At 41.5% G+C, this 19,474-nt stretch overlaps 1 protein-coding gene across 1 annotated transcript in view; it reads right to left on the bottom strand.

Moving 5' to 3' along the window:
• PIP5K1B (phosphatidylinositol-4-phosphate 5-kinase type 1 beta) overlaps nucleotides 1–17,718 on the bottom strand; it is a 404,141-nt gene extending 386,423 nt beyond the window's left edge. The window contains exon 1 of the mRNA XM_072959563.1: nucleotides 17,519–17,718. The gene's annotated coding sequence lies outside the window, so the exon portion shown is untranslated. The remainder of the gene's footprint in view (nucleotides 1–17,518) is intronic.
• Nucleotides 17,719–19,474: the final 1,756 nt, after the last annotated feature.

Raw genomic sequence — 19,474 nt, 5'->3', positions numbered from 1 at the left:
CCTTAAAGAGTCTATTGCGCAGTTGGAGTCGAGGACCACCATCTTCAGGCTGCCTTGCCGCTGCGCTCCCAAACCCACAGCACTGAGAAGCCAACAGGAAGTGCCCTTAATACCCTTTGGGTGAGGCCTAATTTGCAAGAGACACTTTCAGGGATGTTGCTGGTGGGCCCTGCAGTTCCTTCAGACTCCCACTGACCTGGCTTACACCTGGCCTGTGCCAGATTTAGACTCAGCCTTGACAACTTGACCTAAATATCTTTCCCTATAACTTTTCCCTCTAACTACCCACCCCTCAACAGTTGTATCCACCACCAAACCCAAATGCTGAGAACTAGACCTTGACCTCCAGCAAGGCATGAATCCAGTCCCTCTATGACTCCAGAGGATGTGGTTAAAAACAAAGGGGTTGAATGGAGCAAAGAGAACAGAACCAGAAGGAACAACATACAAGGAAAGAGAGAAGGGAGGAAATGTTGGGTAAGTAGCAGCAAAGGGCCCAGCCCAACCCCAACTTCAGTGCAGGTCATACAAGTCCCACATGGTTATGTGCAAACAGGGTCACAAAGAATTGTCTATTAGTGCCAAACTTTACTGCCACTTCATCAAAATTGAATCTGCTATCAGCTTAAGGCTTAAAGTGAGTTGCTTTACTTTGGTGTATCCAGGCTCCTTTGTGGTGGACTGCACAAGAAGTAGCTGAGAAATGAGCCTGTTATAGGAATAAAGTCCTCTCTGCATCTTCAGTTTGAATGTCAGGCTGAAAGAAATGATAGTCCAACTTCCGTTTTTCAGATGTGAAGAAACTGGGGGCTAGGACGGTGAAATGATTTGTCTGAGGTCATATAACTCTCTTGTGCAAAGCTGGAAGTGGTATCAAGATCCACAGTCAAGACACACTGCTAAACAATCAAGACATTCATCTCTGCTAAGTCTGGGTACAGCCTCAGAATCCTTCGCAATAGGGATTCTTTAAGGCCCACTATCAAGGGGTCAGAGTCGGCACTTGAAAGGAAACCTGTTTTCCTCTCTGTTCTAGGGTATGCACTGAGAGGGAGGGGGACCCTAAAAGATATATTTATAACCCACAAGAAACCCTTTCACTTGACCCCGTATTTGGACATGCAGAGCCCTGTACCATTTCTGCTGTATCTATTTTAGACTGGGTGGGTCAGTGACTCAGAGGAGCCCTATACTAGGGGAGGGAATCTGGACACTGAGTATCTGGAAGAAAAGAGCAAATTTCAATCATCCAAAATTCCAAATGTAGCCAAATAACCACATAATTGACTGCAGTTAAAACACACACACACACACACACACACACACACAATTGAATACATTATCTACCAATTGCTGTTATTAAAGGACAAAAACTCATTCCCATCCCAAGTCATACTTAAAAATGAAGCTTAAAAAAAGTTGAAGGCATTTTAATTCCTTCTGGATACTCATTCTTAATTCCTAGCCTCTTTATTACCCAGCTGGGGGTTTAGCCTTTCACTGCTGGCTCCCCTTGTGTTTCTCTCTCTTCAGCTTGGACACCACATTGACCTTGAGGTTTAGCAGTGGCTCCTCCTTCATTCTCCTGTGGATTCTCTCTGGCTCATGTGAAACAGAAAAGCCAGGGGCTCTAGATAGGCTCTCAGTGGCCAGGAGACTATCCCAGGGAAGACCCCGCCTCCCTCTCCCAATCTCTGCCCGGCTGGCCAAGCAGCCCCACTGCTGTGATCACTCCCTCAGCTCTCTCTGCTCCCTGACCCTTGGGTCAGTGCCTCATTTCTTCAGAATCAATTTTTTCGCCCTCAAATAAGTTTCTCTGTCTCATATTTTAGTAATTATTTATCCATCTGTCTTTCCTAAGAGAATTCGTACTTCCTGAGAAATTATGTTTCTGTCATTTTGTACTTTACAGTATCCAGTAGGTTCTACAGTTAATGAGTCATTATATAAATGGGTGAATAAAAGAAATAAAGACAAAAATGAAGGAAGCAATTTTCCTATCTTTGTTTATGTTGATGGTTCTCCCTCAAAGGGAACTAGCGATTTTGTCCAGCTGTACGGATAAAAGCAGAATTAGAAAAGAAACATTTCAAAACACAATTTTACAAGAGCGTCTTCTGGCTGCTTATGTCAAAAATAAGAACCCAATGAACCTAAAGTTAATGTTAATTTTGAAAATGTGTTGATTGGGTGCTTCTTGGTGATTTAATACAGATGGCCTTTAGACTGGGGCGAGGGGCAGAGAGGGTGCATAGAATTAGCACAGAACCGGCCCCAAAGAGACCAGTTGAAAAAGGAGTAAAAAATGCCCCCCACAGCTCCCTCACTGGCTTGCTGCAGAGCCCTAACCTGTTGGAATTAGAAACTATTATTCTTTAGATCTCTGAAAACTGTAATAATTAAATAATCAGACACTGAAAGCCTATGAGTCATCAGATCTGGGCATTTTACCAAGGATATTTCTTGCCTACAGGCATAGAACATGAACTGGTTGACTCGGTAGCATGGGTTGTTTAATTTATTAACCAACTGGACACCCTTATCTCCTAGCAAAGATCAGGGGTCTGAGGAAAATGGGCAGGTAAGTTTCACTGGCCAATATTCTTCCACTGGAAGTATTTCCTTTGACACTATCTTTTTTTGCTGACACCTTCTGTGGGATGGGATTTGCCCAACTTTTTTTTTTTTTTGCCAGTCTTACGAAAAAGGAGATTTCCACTTCCTATAAATGAATGTTCTGTTTTCCTAAAGAAACAAGTCAGCTTTGCCATTTGACTAAATGCCCCACACCATGTAGCCCAGGGCTTATGCGTGGCCGTTAAGGCTCTCAGGCAGATAATGCCATCTGCACATGCCTCAGGGGGGTATCTCTCATATGACACCAAACAAACATTTGCAACTTATTAAATAACTACTTGATTTTTAAAAAGCTTAACTCAGAGGGTACATTTTGTCATTATCCCTGGAAGATTGCTTATGGCTATATAGTTTCCTCAAAGCCCACTGTGGAGTCTTCGACTTCTTCTAAAATTACAGATGAACCCCATGAAAAATCCCTGCCTTTCCAATTCTGCTACCAGAAAATTGATCCTTAAGCAAGTTATGTATTTCTTCTGTGTCAAGTTTCTCATTCTCTGAAGTGCTTGCAATGCTACAACAATCAGACAAGGAAAAGAAAGAAAAGGAAACCAAACTGGAAAGAAGTAAAACTGTCATTGTTTACTGATGACATTACAGATACATAGAAAATCCTAAAGACACCACCAAAAACTACTAGAGCTCATCAATGAATTTGGTAAAGTTGCAGGATACAAAATTAATACACAGAAATCTTTTGCCCTTCTATACACTAACAATGAACTACTAGAAAGATTTTTTTTAATAAAATCCCATTTATCATTACATCAAAAATAATAAAGTACCTAGGAAGAAATCTAACTAAAGAGGTAAAAGATCTGTACTGGGAAAACTATAAGACACTGAGAGAAACTAAAGATGACACAAACAGATGGAAAGATACATCATGTTCTTGGATTGGAAGAATCAATATTGCTAAAATTGCCATACCACCCAAGGCAATCTACAGATTCAATCTGATCCCTATCAAAATACCAATGGCATTTTTTCACAGAACTAGAACAAATAATTATAAAATTTCTGTGGAAACACAGAAGACCCTAAATAGCCAAAGCAATCTTAAGGAAGAAGAACAGAGCTGGAGGGATCATGCTCCCTGACTTCAGACTATACTCCAAAGCTACAGTAATCAAAACAGTATGACACTGACACAGAAACCAACACATAGATCAATGAAGCAGGACAGAAAGTCCAGAAATAAACCCATACAGTTATGGTCAACTGTGACAAAAGAGGTAAGAATATAAAATCGGGAAAAGACAGTTTCTTCAATAAGTCGTGCTGGGAAAACTGAACAGCTACATGTAAATAAATGAAATTAGAACACTTTCTCACACCATATGCAAAAATAAACTCAAAATGGATTAAGGAGTTAAATGTAAGACTGGAAACCATAAAACTCCTAGAAGAGAACATAAGGACAACACTCTTTGACATAAACTATAGCAATATTTTCTGGATCTGTCCTTAAGGCAAAGGAAACAAAAGCAAAAATAAACAAATGGGACATAATTAAGCTTAAAAGATTTTGCATAGCAAAGGAAACCATATAAAACCAAACAAAATAAAAAGACAACCTACTGAATGGGAGAAAATATGATATGATTAACAAGGGATTAACAACCAAAATATATAAACAGCTGATGCAACTCAATATCAAGAAAACAAACAACCCAATTAAAAATGAGTAGAAGACCTGAATGGACATTTTTCCAAAGAAAACGTACAGATGGCCAATAGGCCCATGAAGAGATGCTCAACATCATTAGTCATCAGAGAAATGCAAATAAAAACCACAATAAGATAGCACCTCACACCTGTCAGAATGGTTATCATCAAAAAGACCACAAATAACAGCTGTTCGTAAGGATGTGGAGAAAAGGGAACCCTTGTACACTGTTGGTGGGGATATAAACTGGTGCATCCACTATGGAAAACAGTATGGAGATTCCTCAAAAAACTAAAAATAGAACTATCATATGATCCAGCAATTCCACTCCTGGGTATGTAACTGAATAAAAAAAAAACACTAATTCAAAAAGATACATGCACCCCAATGTTCACAGCAGCATTGTTTACAATAGCCAACATACGGAGACAACCTAAGTGTCTATCAAAAGATGAATGGATAAAGAAGATGTGGTATATATAAATGTATGTATGTATGTGTGTATACACACACACACAATGGAATACTACTCAGCCACATAAAAGATTAAACTCTTGCCATTTGCAACAAGAATGGACCTGGAGGGTATGATATTATGTTTAGTGAAATAAGTCACAGAAGACAAATACTGTATGTTATTACTTATATGTGTAACCTAAAAAATAAAACGAATGAATACAACACAACAAAAACAGATTTGCAAATACAGTGAACAAACTAGTGGTTACTAGTGGGGAGAGGGAAGGGCGAGAGACAAGATGGGGTGGGGGATTAAGAGATACAAACTACTATGCATAGAATAAATAAGCTACAAGGATACATTGTACAGCACAGGGAATTGTGTCAATATTTTATAACTTTAAATGTTATAAAACTTTTTAACTATAAAATTTTTGATTCACTATGTTGTATACCTAAAACTAATGTAATATTATAAATCAGCTATACCTCAATAAAAAATAGAATAAATTAAAAATAAAAAAAAAAATAAAATGGTTGTGATATCTGGCCCTACTTTTTAAACTGTCCTTAGGTAATGTATGTGCATGGAAATACGCATTCACAGACAAACACATGGTAACTTGCGGACGTTCTAGTTTGTTAATAAATTATAAATGCAGGTTCAAATCTCTTTGCTCTAAAACCCAAGTAGTTCAAATGAAAGATTTGGCACTTTTAAACCATGTAATCTTGGGAAATTATTTGCCTCCTATGAAATTCAATTTTCCATCTATAAAATGGAGATAAAGAAAACATTTTTGCACAGTCATTGTAAAGATTACATTAGTTGATTTACAGAAATATACTCAGCACAGTTTCTGGTACATTGTGCCTTTAAACTGTTAATTTCCTTTTAAACTATTATGCTTTTTAAATTTATGTTTGCAGCTCTTGGGACATAATGTGGAAAAAGATATTAGAAACACACAACTTACCAAGACTGAATCAGGAAGAAATAAAAAAATCTGAACAGACCAATTTCTAGTATAGAGATTGACTCAGTCATCAAAAATCTCTCAACAAAGAAAAGCCCAGGACTGGACAGTTTCATTGGTGAATTTAACCAGACATTTAAAGAATAATTAATGTCAATCCTTTTCATATTCTTCCAAAAAAAACTGAAGAGGAGGGAATACTCCCAGATTCATTTGATGAGGTCAGCAAACCCTGATATCAAAGCCAGAAAAGGACACGACAAGAAAAACAAACTATAGACCAATACCCCTGATGAATATGATTGCAAAAGTTCTCAGCAACGTCCTAGCAAAGCGAATAGAGCCGAACATTAAAAGAATCATTCACCATGACCTAGTGGGATTTATCCCTGGGATGCAAGAATATTTCAAAGTATGCAAATCAATGTGATCTACCACATTAATAAAACAAAAGAAAAAAATTATATGACCGTCTCAAAAGATGTCAAAAGAATTTGACAAAATTCAATATCCATTCTTGATAAAAACTCGTAACAAATGGGTATAGAGGAAACATACCTCAACGTAATAAACAACAAATATGACAAGCCCATAGCTGACATCATATTCGTGGTGAAACATGGAAAGCTTTTCCTCTAACATCAAGAACAAGACAAAGGTGCCCACTCTCACCACTGCTATTCACTCCCAAAACATATTAGGGTGTGTTCTTTGTTTATTTGTTCCCCATCTTTGTTACCCGACATCTTGTCAGATGAGGCTCTTGGAAGTTTAGGATAAACAGACACAAATACTATCAAAATTCCATAGCTTGTTAAGTCCCAGGAAATGAACGCTAAACCTCCTTCCCCTCCTCATACAAAAATTCTAAACACGGGTCAGATTTCATTTTGAAACACTAAGAAACTGTCCCTGATTCCTCTTCCTCCTGCCCTGTTCCTCCTCCCTACTTTGTCTAAACTAAATGGATCGCCATCTAGGCTTTGAAATTTGAGCTATTTATGGTAACTTGACTTCACTGTCTATTAACAATGAAGAAACCTCCCTGGGTACTCCACACAGATGTACCCAGACTTTAACAGCCCAAAGAAATGTTCTCCAGTGTTCCTTCTTTGCAAGTTTATTCCTTGCCTGTTTTATGATGGCTGGTAACTGAACCAGGCTACAGAAATAAATAATTATCGGTAACCATGTCAACCTATCAGAAGATTCAGGCTCCATTTTCAAATACACACACACGCTGAAGCTGGGAATCTTCACTTTGCAGGTTGTAAAAACTCTTAATCACTTATTTAAAGAGAGAAATGTGATTGTGTAATTGTGGACCAATGAAATTTTATGTGGTTGATGATTTCATCGATTACCTCAATGTTTGACAATCTGATTAAACTGCTTTCCAGAAAGAGTCCATTCAATTCAAACTCTCATCCTCTGAAAATCATAATAAGCCACTTTGGTAAACCCACTAACGTATATAATCATTAAGCTTCTCTATAAAGATTATATTTCTGTTTCTGCAAGATTTTTTTTTTTTTGGTATGAATGTGAGCAGTAAAGTTAGAGCAGTCCTGGTGTGATTTTCTAGCTGGGAAGCTGGGAGTCGTTCTACTCAGGGCTACTGCATTGTGCTCCAGGAGGCGCCATTTACATACAAAACAAAGTGAATGATGCTCCCTGTAGTTGTGCAAGGTTCTAGTCCTGATTCAACCATCCTGAACCTCAGTTTCCATATCTGAAGAATGGGAAGACTAGTAACACCCAGAGTGGTTATGGAGGTCAAATGGCAATGCTTGTAAAGAGTTGAGCACAGTTGTCTGGTCCATAGTAAGCGCTCAAGAAATGGCAGCAGCATTAAAGATGGTAACAATGACCAATATTGGAAACAATGGATTCTGCTGAGAGGTGATCTGCATGTTCCCTTCCAGTACCAATGTTGTGATCTGGAGGTGGTTCCATGTAACAAAGACAACGTAGACTTTTCTCTTTTTAAACTATCATTTCTTTCTCCTGATGAAAAGCCATAATTTTAGTTATTTAACTTACATCAAAGAGAGAAGTTTATGATTCTCCCACTCCATGAATAAATGCAGTGTTTTCTTCGAAGTGAGTCACTTGTAGTACCATTTCTTGAAGACATCAAGACCCAGCACCTCACTGATATGCCTCTGCAGGCTTTATTTTTCCCAGGACATAGTGCACTGAGAGTTTTTAGGAAATAAACACTTACTTAGTTATCTACCTAAAGAGCAACTAGGTTATTGTTCACAAAAGCTATGCTAGCCAGCAAGCTCAACTGGCCAGATAAAAATCAAATCAGAGAAGCAGGAAGTTAGTAGAGGAGAGAATGAAGTTCGGGATGGAGGCTGGGAAGAGTGTTCAGAACTGGGTCTTTTAGTGGAACGTGTGCACTCATGTTATATTTCCAGCCAAAAGACCACTGAGAGAAGAGCAGGCCAGAGAGACAGGGAACTGTTCTTGTCCTAGCTACACCCCTGCGCCTTAGCTAATTACGTAAACCTCTGGCTTTCTATGTCTTCATCTATAAAATGAGGGAGCTGGATTAAAGCAGCGTTTCTCAAACTATCTGTTAAGATCCATTTTATGAGAATCCCCAGTGAAAATCAAGTAAATGCAGAGCTGCCTCTGGGAAGTTGGGTAGGTGAGTCCAGAGGTAACGACCCTCACTTCTTACCTCTGGCAGCTCCAGAGGGAAATCAGAGGGGATCCATCCAGGGGTTCCTTGGAACATAGATCGAAAACCACTGAGTGGAATGAAATGCCTTCCAACTCTAACACTTCCCTCTCTAGCTTTGATCTGTTTCCTCAGAGAAATGACCATGTTTGACACCCAATTATGTAAAGTTTTATTCCTCATCATCCTTCATAGCCTCCTTTATCTTCCAACAGCTCTGCATGGAAGCCATTATTTAGCTAGCTTTGTTCATGGGCAAATTGTAAATCTTATTTGCCCAAGGATTTTGAGGGACACAAGGTCAGAGCCAAGATTTGAAAGCTGCAAACCTTGCCTCTGGTACACAGACTGAGTAAGAGACTAGTTTTAACAACTGTTCCAACTCTTAGGGCTGCAATTCATGCTGATTTTCTTTGATTCAAAGTGTTTTGTTTGTTTGTTTAATCCTCATCTTCCAAATAACTGGATTTCTAGAGTCAATAGCCATGCATGGTGAATTGGTCATGAAAAATTTCATGCCATTTTATTTATTAGACTTCAGTGAAGTTGCTGGAAAGCCTAGAGGGAAAGCAGATGGTTTAATAAAAATATTCTTTCCCAGTGAATTTGGGGTACTTTCCTACAAGCAATTACAGACCATTATTTTCCTTGTTATACTTTTAGTCAGACAGATGGCACAAGACAGAGAACAAGAATTCTAGAGAGTTTCCATGGCAATCGCAGCAGGGCCTTGGCCTATCTGGTGTAATACGCAGCGTCTAGGGTGAAGGTAGAATCGCAGGGATTCTTTCTGCAACGCCCACTGAGTTTAAGCCTTTCCAGTGGCATTGGTTGAGTTCCCCATTGTCTCAAAAGCAATCTCCTAGTTATTGGGAGAGGAGAGAAAAATGTCAAAGGCAACACATTATTGGCTTTTCCTTCTAGAAGTTTACAGTATTGAGTGACACATATACAGGTACTATAAGGGTACTAATGAAATCCGTGAGTGTGTCCTTAACATTGGGTTTCCTTTAAACAAGTGCTGTCCACTTAGGCCGTGGCAAGAATGCAATCCTTGTAACCTGGGGTAGTCAGCAGCTTCTCTGCACGCCGCAGAAGAGGCGTCGTATAGGAGTCCTGGGACTCTGAGGACGGGTTCTGAGCCAGGCTGCCTGTGTTCATATCCAAGCACTGCCGTTTCTTAGTTGACTGATCCTCCGTAAGTTATTTAAGTTCACTGTATCTCAGCTTCCTCATCTATAAAAATCGGAATCAATGGTATGTAGCTCATCAGGGAGCTGTTAAGAGGACACTGTGAGTTTATGCACGTAAAGGGCTGGGAACAAGGTAGGCGTTCCATACGTGTTCAGAGTTAGCCAGAGGTATAAGCCCTCAGTGCAATTTTATTCACCGGTTTTCAAAAGGTCAAACTCATCTGACTTGGAGTAGACAAAGAACAGCGCGGTTAAGATGATACATTGTCTAGCTCTGTGACCTTTGGCAAGCATCTTCACGTCTCTGAGCCTCATTTTCCTCATCTGTGAAACAGACAGCGCTCTATCCACTTGCTGTGGTGACCTCGCAGAAGTGAGATGGACTCCTTACCTAAAATTTGGCTTGGATGTTGAGACCGAGGATGCATGCCGCACAGACACCAAGGGGGTCTGAAAAACTTTAGAACTCACAGAAGGAGGCTTCCTGGGGAGAGTAAGGTGGGCTCCAAGAATGGTTTAGGGACGCAAGGAAAGGACACTGGCTTTGAGGTCTTATAATGAGACGATGGGGCTGGGGTGATTGTTCCCCCTTGCAGCTAGGGTTTACACGGCTTGAACTTCCCAACAGTGCCAAACAAGGGAGCACTTGGGCCTTTTTTTTTAATAAGCTTGCCAAGATGTAGGGCAGGAGGGCAAGGGGCCTGGGGGGGCTTGACAGCAGCTGAGCATCAAAGATGGAGTCAGATTCATTATTATACCACCTTAGAGGCTTGTTGTCAGGATTAAATGAAATTATACACAAACAGCATTTAACTCCGAGGCTAGTAAATGGTAAATACTCAATAAATGTTACCTTTTGAAATTAACATAGTTCCTTTTAAAAAAAAATCACTCCATTTTAAAACTCACCAAAAACACAAGCAGCCAACAGAAACAGATTCACAGACATAGTTAACAAACTTGTGTTTACTGGAGGGAAAGGGAGTGGGAAGGGATAAACTGGGAGTTCCAGATTTGCAGATACTAATTACTATATATAAAAAAGATAAACAAGTTTCTTCTGTATAGCAGAGGAAACTATATTCAGTATCTTGTAGTAACCTATAATGAAAAACTATGAAAATAAATATATGCATGTATATATATGACTGAAACATTATGCTATACACCAGAAATTGACTATACTTCAATTAAAACAAAAAACAAAAACACAAGAAGCAACACCAGCTTTTCCCTTGTTCTATTTGTTTATAACTAGGTGCACTTTTTAAAAAACTTCAACATAATCTCTATATGTGAAGAAAAAATTACCAACAGTCTCCAGCAACAAAAAGGCCATGTCCTAAAAATTCTGTTTTAAATTGTCACTTGGAACACTTTTCCCATAGAAACAATGTTATAAATAGAGTTAAGTTCCCAGAGGGATGCTCAAATTCTTCTTAAACCATAATATAGCTAAAATAGTCCTTGGCAGAGTAGAGAACCCTGAATCCTACAACAGCATGCGGACCTCTCAGAACTCCAAGCTTTCCCAGCTCAAGGTGAGCCCAAAGAAGCTACTGCAAGAGCAATAAAAAGGTGTCTGCAGAAACCGGGAACCATCCCTGACTCCACATGGTATCCATTAAGCCCCATCGATGCCTTGACTTTCTCCCAGCCACTCTCTTCCCCTTTGCCTGGTGGGCACTGAGCATCCACAGGACTCACCTGAAGCCCATCCCCGTCTCTCCTGACCCAGCAAAAGTGCACAATAGTATCCTGGGATCCCCTGCTGTAACAGCTCTGAATACTTGAGCTTCCCTTGTCAGGGACTTATCTTCCCACTGGACGGCGGCTGCCTTCCCTCTGGTTGACTGCTGTGCCCTCAACACCTAGGACAGTGTAGAGACTTCATCATCATTTGCCTCTTCAATAAATGAATTTCATTTAACATAAGCAGACTCCAGGTGTACAAGGTATGAGATCAACAATGAAAACCCCTTGATACAGTTGAAAATTTCTGAAAGATGCATTTGATTTTTCTGAGTACCATTGTCCTACAGGCACTTTTGGCTGGAATCTACATTCAGATTTTTATTATGGAAATATTTACACAAGAGCATGTTGTATGTTTAACTTACATAGATTTTTTTTTTCAAGTAATCACCACCTGGCTGGAAATTTTAACCAAACTCATATCAATGGGGCAGTATTATTTTTTTTATAAAGTCATTATTGAGAGAATTTATAGAAGAGTTCAATATTAATGTTCTTCTAACAACAGGCAATGAGATAAAAAACATTTGATACTCATTTTTTGGAAAAACGTTTTCTTTATGTATTCATACAAACATGCCACCAAAGCCTCATGCTATTCCATTAAATGCAATCATTTTACTTAGTCTTTGCATTACCCTCACCAAAGCAAGTGTGGACAAAAAAATGTCACCTGTCATTTCAGTAAACAACGAATGTTGCCTGCCATCAAGCCATCCATCAGCCACTGCAGCTGCTGCCCCTGACCCAGATGGTGCACCCAGAGGGGAATTCAGGATGGAGAAAAAAATGATGTGGGCCCTAAACAGTTAAGATGCATATCTAAGGAATGATTTCAATAAGCTCAGACTCTGGCATCTTCCCATGCATAGACAAGCACTAAAATCATTAATTTGAGATGTCTGTTTGGGGGATTAACAGTCATCTTTTGATGTTTGACTATGTTAGTTTTTTTTTTCCAGGAAAAAATCTTGTATATCGTGACCCCTCCCTCATGTCTTTGGAACAGTTCCTCAGAGCTGTCTGAGATGCTCCCTCCCAGGCTATCGTCCTCAGCAAGTTCTCCAAATAAAACTTAACTTGCAACTTGTTAGGCTGTGCATTTTTCTACAGCCAATACTGCATCCCTTTGGAATCCGTGTACCTTAAATATCCTGGAGTATGCTCCTTTACTTTCAACGCTGAGGACTTAATTGTTGCTCTGATTACTCAGTATCCCACACCTAGGAGTCCGGGTAAGTTTCACTGCAGTCTTCCATGACCAACACTTCACAGCAGCCTTTAACCTCCAAAGTTACATGGTGGGTTGTTGAAAGCTAATTCCTGTTGAAACTCCCCTGATAACACTAAAATATGCCCCAGGAACTCTTTTAAAGTTCCATTTCTACACAGAGATTGCACTTTGTATTCCCAGACATTTGGTGGTTTGAGAAGAGTTTTACCTCTTCATAATTATGCCCCATGTGAGTAAAGTAAGTGCTCTAAAAGTCCCTGGACTTTTCCTAACAAGCTTTGTACTTGGTAATTATTAAAGCAGTCTCTACAATTTGACTACTGCTTTCACTTTCTTGTGGGTGCACTGAAGAGAGGGGTGGCCGGCGGGTCGTGTTAAAAAAGTACTTCGAAGGCTGTAAAAGTTCCCTATTGACATAGACAAAATTTGAATATCAAAAAAGGTTAATTGCAGGCTGCTAACAATAAATCACAGTAAAATTTGCCCCACATTCTGCAATTTTCAGAACATTGTGAAACTAGGTATGACTTTTACCAATAAATCTATGTTTAAAAGTCAGATGCCCCTGGCTGTCACTGCTATACCAGCCTGCCTTTCCTCAGGAGACACACAAGAAGCAAATGAAAATCTTCTCTAAATGTCACACATTTGCATAATAATACCACCAGCTATCACCTCCATAGTGCTTACTGGGTCCCAGGAACTGCTTTATGCCCTCGACATAGGTTAACACATTTACTCCTCACCACAACCTTGGAAGGCAGATGTTATTCGCATCCAGGGAAAGTAAGGCAGAAAGACCATCAGAAATATCATGCAGGGTCACGTACTCATGATATTTGCTGTAGCCAGTACACCTCAGCTGTAAAGTACTGATTTGGGGGTGTGTGTGTGGTATTTAGGTCTACTTACTTATTTTTAGAGGAGGTACCAGGGATTGAACCCAGGAGCTCATGCATGCTAAGCATGTGCTCTACTACTTGAGCTATACCTTCCCCCCACCCCCAATTTTTTTTTAATTTGATGAAATTTTTCTTTTCAAATTTAAGTTTATTTCAAAAGGGAACTTCATGTCTCTAACTGTAAATGGAAAATCAGTATCACTTGCTATAAGTAGGAGGTAACTGTGAACACGGATAGGATGAATGCAATACAATAGTATTAACTTCTAGCTTGATTCCCTTGCCTGCCAACATCAGAGATTTGCTTTCTCTTTGTTAAGAAGAGGGGGTAGTAGAGAGAAGCAGGTGTTACCAAGGTGCTAAAAATATATTAAAACCAAAGTATAAGACAAAACAAATAACAAAAAGGAAAATTTAAAGTATGCATTAACACCAGAGTGAGACTTTCTCCTTCATATAATTGTAATGAATAAAAGATTCAAACATTATTTTCTTATTATGTGCCATGGTTTCCAAATCTGATTGTGTGCCCTCTTTGCCCTGCGTCATCTGACTGCCCTGAGCCTCAGTTTTCCATCTGAAAACAAGAACAACCTCAGAAGTTTAGACATATACACGGAGCTGGGCACACAGTAGGCACTCAATAAAGCACTATGATCAATGCTTACTTCCGGGGGCAGGGAAAGATGTGCCACCTCTCTTAGTTCTGTGCCTGATGTCAAGCGGAGCAGGGGCAGGCTGGGGTAGGGTGGGTGTGACAATCGCATTCAGCAGAGGCAAGATAAAGATGCTTGGAGGGCTACTGGTATGAGGAATCTGCTTATCTGCAGATCCTAAGTTGGGGTCCTATGTAGGTGGTAAGGAGAAACAGCAAAGTTCAATTTTGAATACCTTAAAACTGCTGGGAAACAAGGGAGATCACAGAATCCACTACCCCTGGGGCCATGGGTCAGGATGCTGATGCTTTGAGCAGCAGAACCCTGCCCTTGGCCCCTAAGCAGACAGAGGCAGCCAGACACAGCACTCCCTTCCCAATCACTGTGCATCTTCCCGCTCAATGTCCCTTCAACATCCTTCTCTTTAACCAATCAGCAGCCCCAGGCTCTGAAACCCGGAAGGCTCTGAAGACCTATAACACCTATTTCCAGAGTCTGGGTCCCAGGATCTTAATTTCCAAAATGATTATTGGCTTCAATGCTATCTACTAATTTGCTAAAACTTTAGAAGCTTTTCTTAGAAAATCAGAAAAATGTTACTCTCTTGCCAAGCCCGGATCACATCCATTCTCCAAAAACTATACCAAACCAATCCAAACCCATTATCCAGGGGAAAAAATTCCACTTGGGGCTTTGGTCTGTCTCAAGACAATTTTGAGTCCCTCGAGAGAGCACTTGCTGAGCCACATGCTGTGGAAAACAGCCTGACCTTCCAGCTCCCTCTCCAAAGAAGAAAGACAGTGAGGGAAGACAGGACAGCCTGAGAGACAGACAGGTTGTAAACCTGTCACTGAGTGGTGCAACCAAGTTGCAGAAAAATCAGAAGCAGGAAGCCCCCAGACTGCTCTCTGCCAGAGGGGCTGGGTGTGGGTGCCCGGGACCAGGCGAGAAGACAGAGGAGGAAACATTTAGTTCCAGGAGAAAGAACACCATGAAGTGGGACTGGCTGTGATCAAAGTAGGTTTCCAGAGAACCCAGCTTTAGCCAAGGCTGCATTAGTTTGGTGCGTAGAGCACTGCCCTCATAGAGGAAGCATGTGAAGAAAGAGAAACTTAATTTCACCAAAACATATTCAACTGGAAAGAAGGCAAAGAGACGGAAAAGAATCAGAAGAGACCACGTGAAATATTAAGTGGAGATGAGGCCAACAGTACCCAGAAACATGGTCATTAAGAACTTCCGTGGAGCTCCTCTGGGAACCACAGCAGACATTATTCCCAAGGCCAAGAAGACAGCAGCCGCCTCGGCCTATTCTTTCTCTGAATGGACAGGGCAGGGGAAACACTGCCAGGGACTTTATTTAAATGCAACTTGAACTCTCGCCACCAGCAGAGGTCTCCCCACGCCCTAATGTGGGAATGAGTGGGTGTTTTGCATTTGCATCTGGCAGGTGGTGTGGAAAGGTAAGAAAAGGCCTGTGCTTCCTCTCTGTTGGGCGGTGCTGGGGCTACAAGTGATGGAGATGCTGGCAGAGCCTCTACATAATGCAGTGCGTGCACCTACATGGCCTGTCCCAAGATAACTTTCTCGGGAACGTGAAATTGCATTTTTTATTAAAGTATAACATGTCCCTTTCCCTGCTAACCCCCTTCTGCATCTCACCCACGTTTGTCTGATCAGCAGGCTGCTCAGAATAACGTCAAAGGGGAGATGTGGGGAGGCAGGGGTCAACCACATTGTAATGTTTAACTATATTACTTACAGCAACTGGAGAAAACTCATTTTAATTTTCAACTCCAAAGAGAGGCCAAGGCCAAGAGGATTACTGTAGTATCCCCTGGGGACATACTGAGGAACAACCTGCTGAAGGGCATGAAAAATAAAATGAGTGAGGCCTGTTAAAGTCAGCAGCCTTGCTGTCCCCTCTCTGTTTGCAGGCCTGATGTGGGCAGAGGAGCAGAAGAGACAGAAAAGTAATGATTGGCAGTAGAAGGTAGAGAATCACACGCCTTCAGGTGTCGATAAGTCATGTCTCTGAATGTGTTTTCTGATTAGAGACAGAGAAGTCAGACTGGGATGAACCACTGCAGAGATCTGATTAGTCAGCAACGTACTTCTGTCAGATGAGTAACCGAACCAGACTCCTGGTGAACACGGATGCTTCTGTTAGACAGATGAAGCTCTGAGGGCGTTGACAGCCCTACTTGGAATATTACAGTAGTTCAAACCTCCCAGAATCTTTCAAATGATAATGTTCCACTTTCAGGCAATCAGGTGTTCTTTTAAAGATGTGACATCAAAATTGACCGCCATAATTATTTAAAGAAACGTCGTAAACACAGTCTTATATCTATTCAAAAAAGGATGAGTGAGTGACAGCTGGGTACCAGACCCTTGGTGCTGTGGTACCAATGTGAAGAGGCAAAGCAGAAGCCATCTTCGCCTTGATGGAACTTAGTCTCATAGGGAACATAGAACTTAGAACAAATAAATAATTATAACTGTGCTATGTACTCTGATGGAAGGACCTAATCTTACTCAGGCCTCCCTAAGGAGGTGACAGCCTTCTGAGACTTCAACAAATAAATAAGGGATGGTTGGAAACATTAAGAGACGGAGGGAGAAGAGAGTTTCTGGAAAGAAAGGCATCTCTAGAGGCCCAAACATGAGACAGTACAGTATGTATGAAAAACTGAGGGCAGCCCCAGATGGGAAGCTGTGAGGGCTGGAAAGGGGAGATGGCCAGGGACCAGTTACAGAGTGCCTTCCAAGCTCGACTGATTTGTAGCTTTACCCTTCGAATTTAGTAGGGAAGTGACATGGTTAATAGATCCCTCTGTTTGCAGACTGAAGAATGGATTGGCAAGGGACAAGAAATGGTGTGGAGAGGTGAGTCAGGAAGCAAATGCCCTTGTCCAGAAATGAGATGAGAGTGGTTTGGATCAGGATGGTAGCATGTAAAGGAGAGGAGTGAAAGGAATTTCAAAAATACCTTTTTAAAAGGTACTTGGGGGCGAAATAAAATTTAGAGACAGAACATAGTGTGTGAAGGGCCAAGCCTGACTCCGAGGATTCCAGTTTGCCTCAGTGGGTAGATGGTCATGACAGTCCTTGATGCAGGAGACACAGGAGGGGGAGCAGCTTTGGAGCTGGCGGCAGGCCTGAAAGGGAAGATGGCGAGTCAGGCTCTGTGAATTGCTTTCTTAGGGGTCGGGCTGAGCAGGCAGTTGAAGATACGGGTTTAAAACTGACACAGACAGACAGGTAAAGTCAGAGGTTTGAGGTAAAGTCACATACATACACGCAACACACCAGAAACAAAAACTACCCCGACCAATTCTTACCTTTCCCATGTGTGATACTCGGTGATTCTCTGTTCTTTCCCCGTTCCGGTTAAAACTTCTATGTTGATTTAATGGCCTGACAATGAGTTACTACCCACAGTTTGAAAAGTCTAATTTAGAGAAGGCATGATGAGACGAAAAGAGGGTCCAAAATAGAGCCCTGAGGAAATCCACTGTTTAGGGCTTAACCGGAGAAGGCGAATGTCGGCAGTCTTGTGTGAGTAGGCCGTGGGACCCAGGTCAAAGTTCACAATAACTTGCACGTGCATGAGGCAAGAAGTAAATGCACGCATGCGCCGATAGCATGAGTAAGCATTATGAACAATACGCACGCGCAGGCATAATAAAAGGACAAGTGCCTAAACCCCCTTGGACTGCAATAAAGTGCTCTTTTGCTCTGTGCTGGCTCCTCGCGCCTTCTTCCAGTTGGGTAGCTCACCTCCTCAGATCCCTCTCCAGCCTCCTGAGGCTGACAGTGAAGAAGACCGATCGGATGGCGAGGTGGGTGCCCGCAAGGTCACTCCTTCCACTTGGAAGTTGAACACAGCAGCTCCAAGGACCATATCTTCACCGTAACTTCCAAAGCCGAGAAGCGCCAAGTCTCTACCTTGGGACTCCTTGTTAGAGCAAAAAAGACTTCCTAAAAGCCCCCATCAGCCTTCCTTTTATCTCATTGGCCAGGACTGGTCACACTGCAAGGTCCAAGCCAATCCCTGGCAATGGGAGTAGAATTACCGTGATTGATTTAGGCTGATTGACAGGCTAATCCCTTGAAGTGGAGGAGAGGTTACTCTCTCCGAGCAGGAGGGAGGGTAAACACCTGACCATCAGCGCTCTAACAAGGGGCTAGGGGATGCAGGCACGTAGCCTCTGTGCTACTTAATGGTGGTCCAGGGACCAGCTGTATTGGCATCACCTGGCAGCTTGCTGCAGGATTTCAAGCCCCACCCCAGACCTGCTGCATCAGAATCCGCACATTCTCAGGATCCTCAGGTAATTCACACGGACTTGCAGTTTGAGACGCTCCAGCCTCAACACCAAGGGCCCTCACGGTGTCTGCCACATCACTTCCTGCTGCTCCGCTCTTTTTCCATTTCTTCTCTCATTTGTCAGTCACAAACCCCAGAGCGCCACACATGCTTTGCAAGGTTTTGCTTCATTTACTCTAACAGGTCCTCTTTTCCTTTGCCGCATAGGAGATGGAGCAGGGTTTTAGTATAACTACAACAGGCTTCCAGCTGTGCCCCGCCCAAGCCAAAAATACTGTTCCTTGAGATCACCCTGGTCCAATAAGATGTGAAATCCAAATCCAAATTGCGGGGGTTTGTCTGCTTTTTAATTTTTAAAAAATGTTTAGTATAGCACCTTGTACTGAGTCTAGGGACTGCAGACTCTGCCTGAGAACATCCACGCGCAGGAGGGAGGCAATCCTCTCCCCGAAGCCCCAGCAAATATGTAGTATGGGGGCAGGTTCTCATTTAGCAAGTTCTGTCCCGTGTTTGAGGTTCTGGACTTTAAGAGACACATAGAGGACCTGGAAAAATTTCAGAGAAGAACAAATTGGGAGAATCGAATGTAAGAGGAAATGTTAAAAGATCGACATTTGCTGGCAGAGGAAAAGAAGAATGGGAAGTAATTAACATGAAGAACTGGGTGACATTTTACTGAGGCCTCAGCCAAGCAGCAATATTCACTAATTTTTGTTCTTGCTTTCTTTAAAAATAGCAGGTGTTGGGACTCAGAATTTGACAGATTGTCCAAGGTTTAACATATAATGTCTTTCTCAACTTTCTTCCTACTGATTCATTCATTCATATTTATTGATCACCTGTTATGTACCACGCACTCTGCTCGGACAATCTTATTTTACTCTAGTTGGCAGGAGAACACAGCCTTCTAAGAATGGTGAACATGCTCAGACGGTCATTCATTTGAGACGACCTCTGATACAGTTCT

The sequence above is a fragment of the Vicugna pacos genome, chromosome 4 (assembly GCF_048564905.1).
Source record: "Vicugna pacos chromosome 4, VicPac4, whole genome shotgun sequence".
Taxonomy (NCBI): Eukaryota; Metazoa; Chordata; class Mammalia; order Artiodactyla; family Camelidae; genus Vicugna; species Vicugna pacos.
The sequence above is the reverse complement of the archived record's forward strand: the minus strand, read 5'-3'. Positions and strand labels throughout refer to the sequence as shown.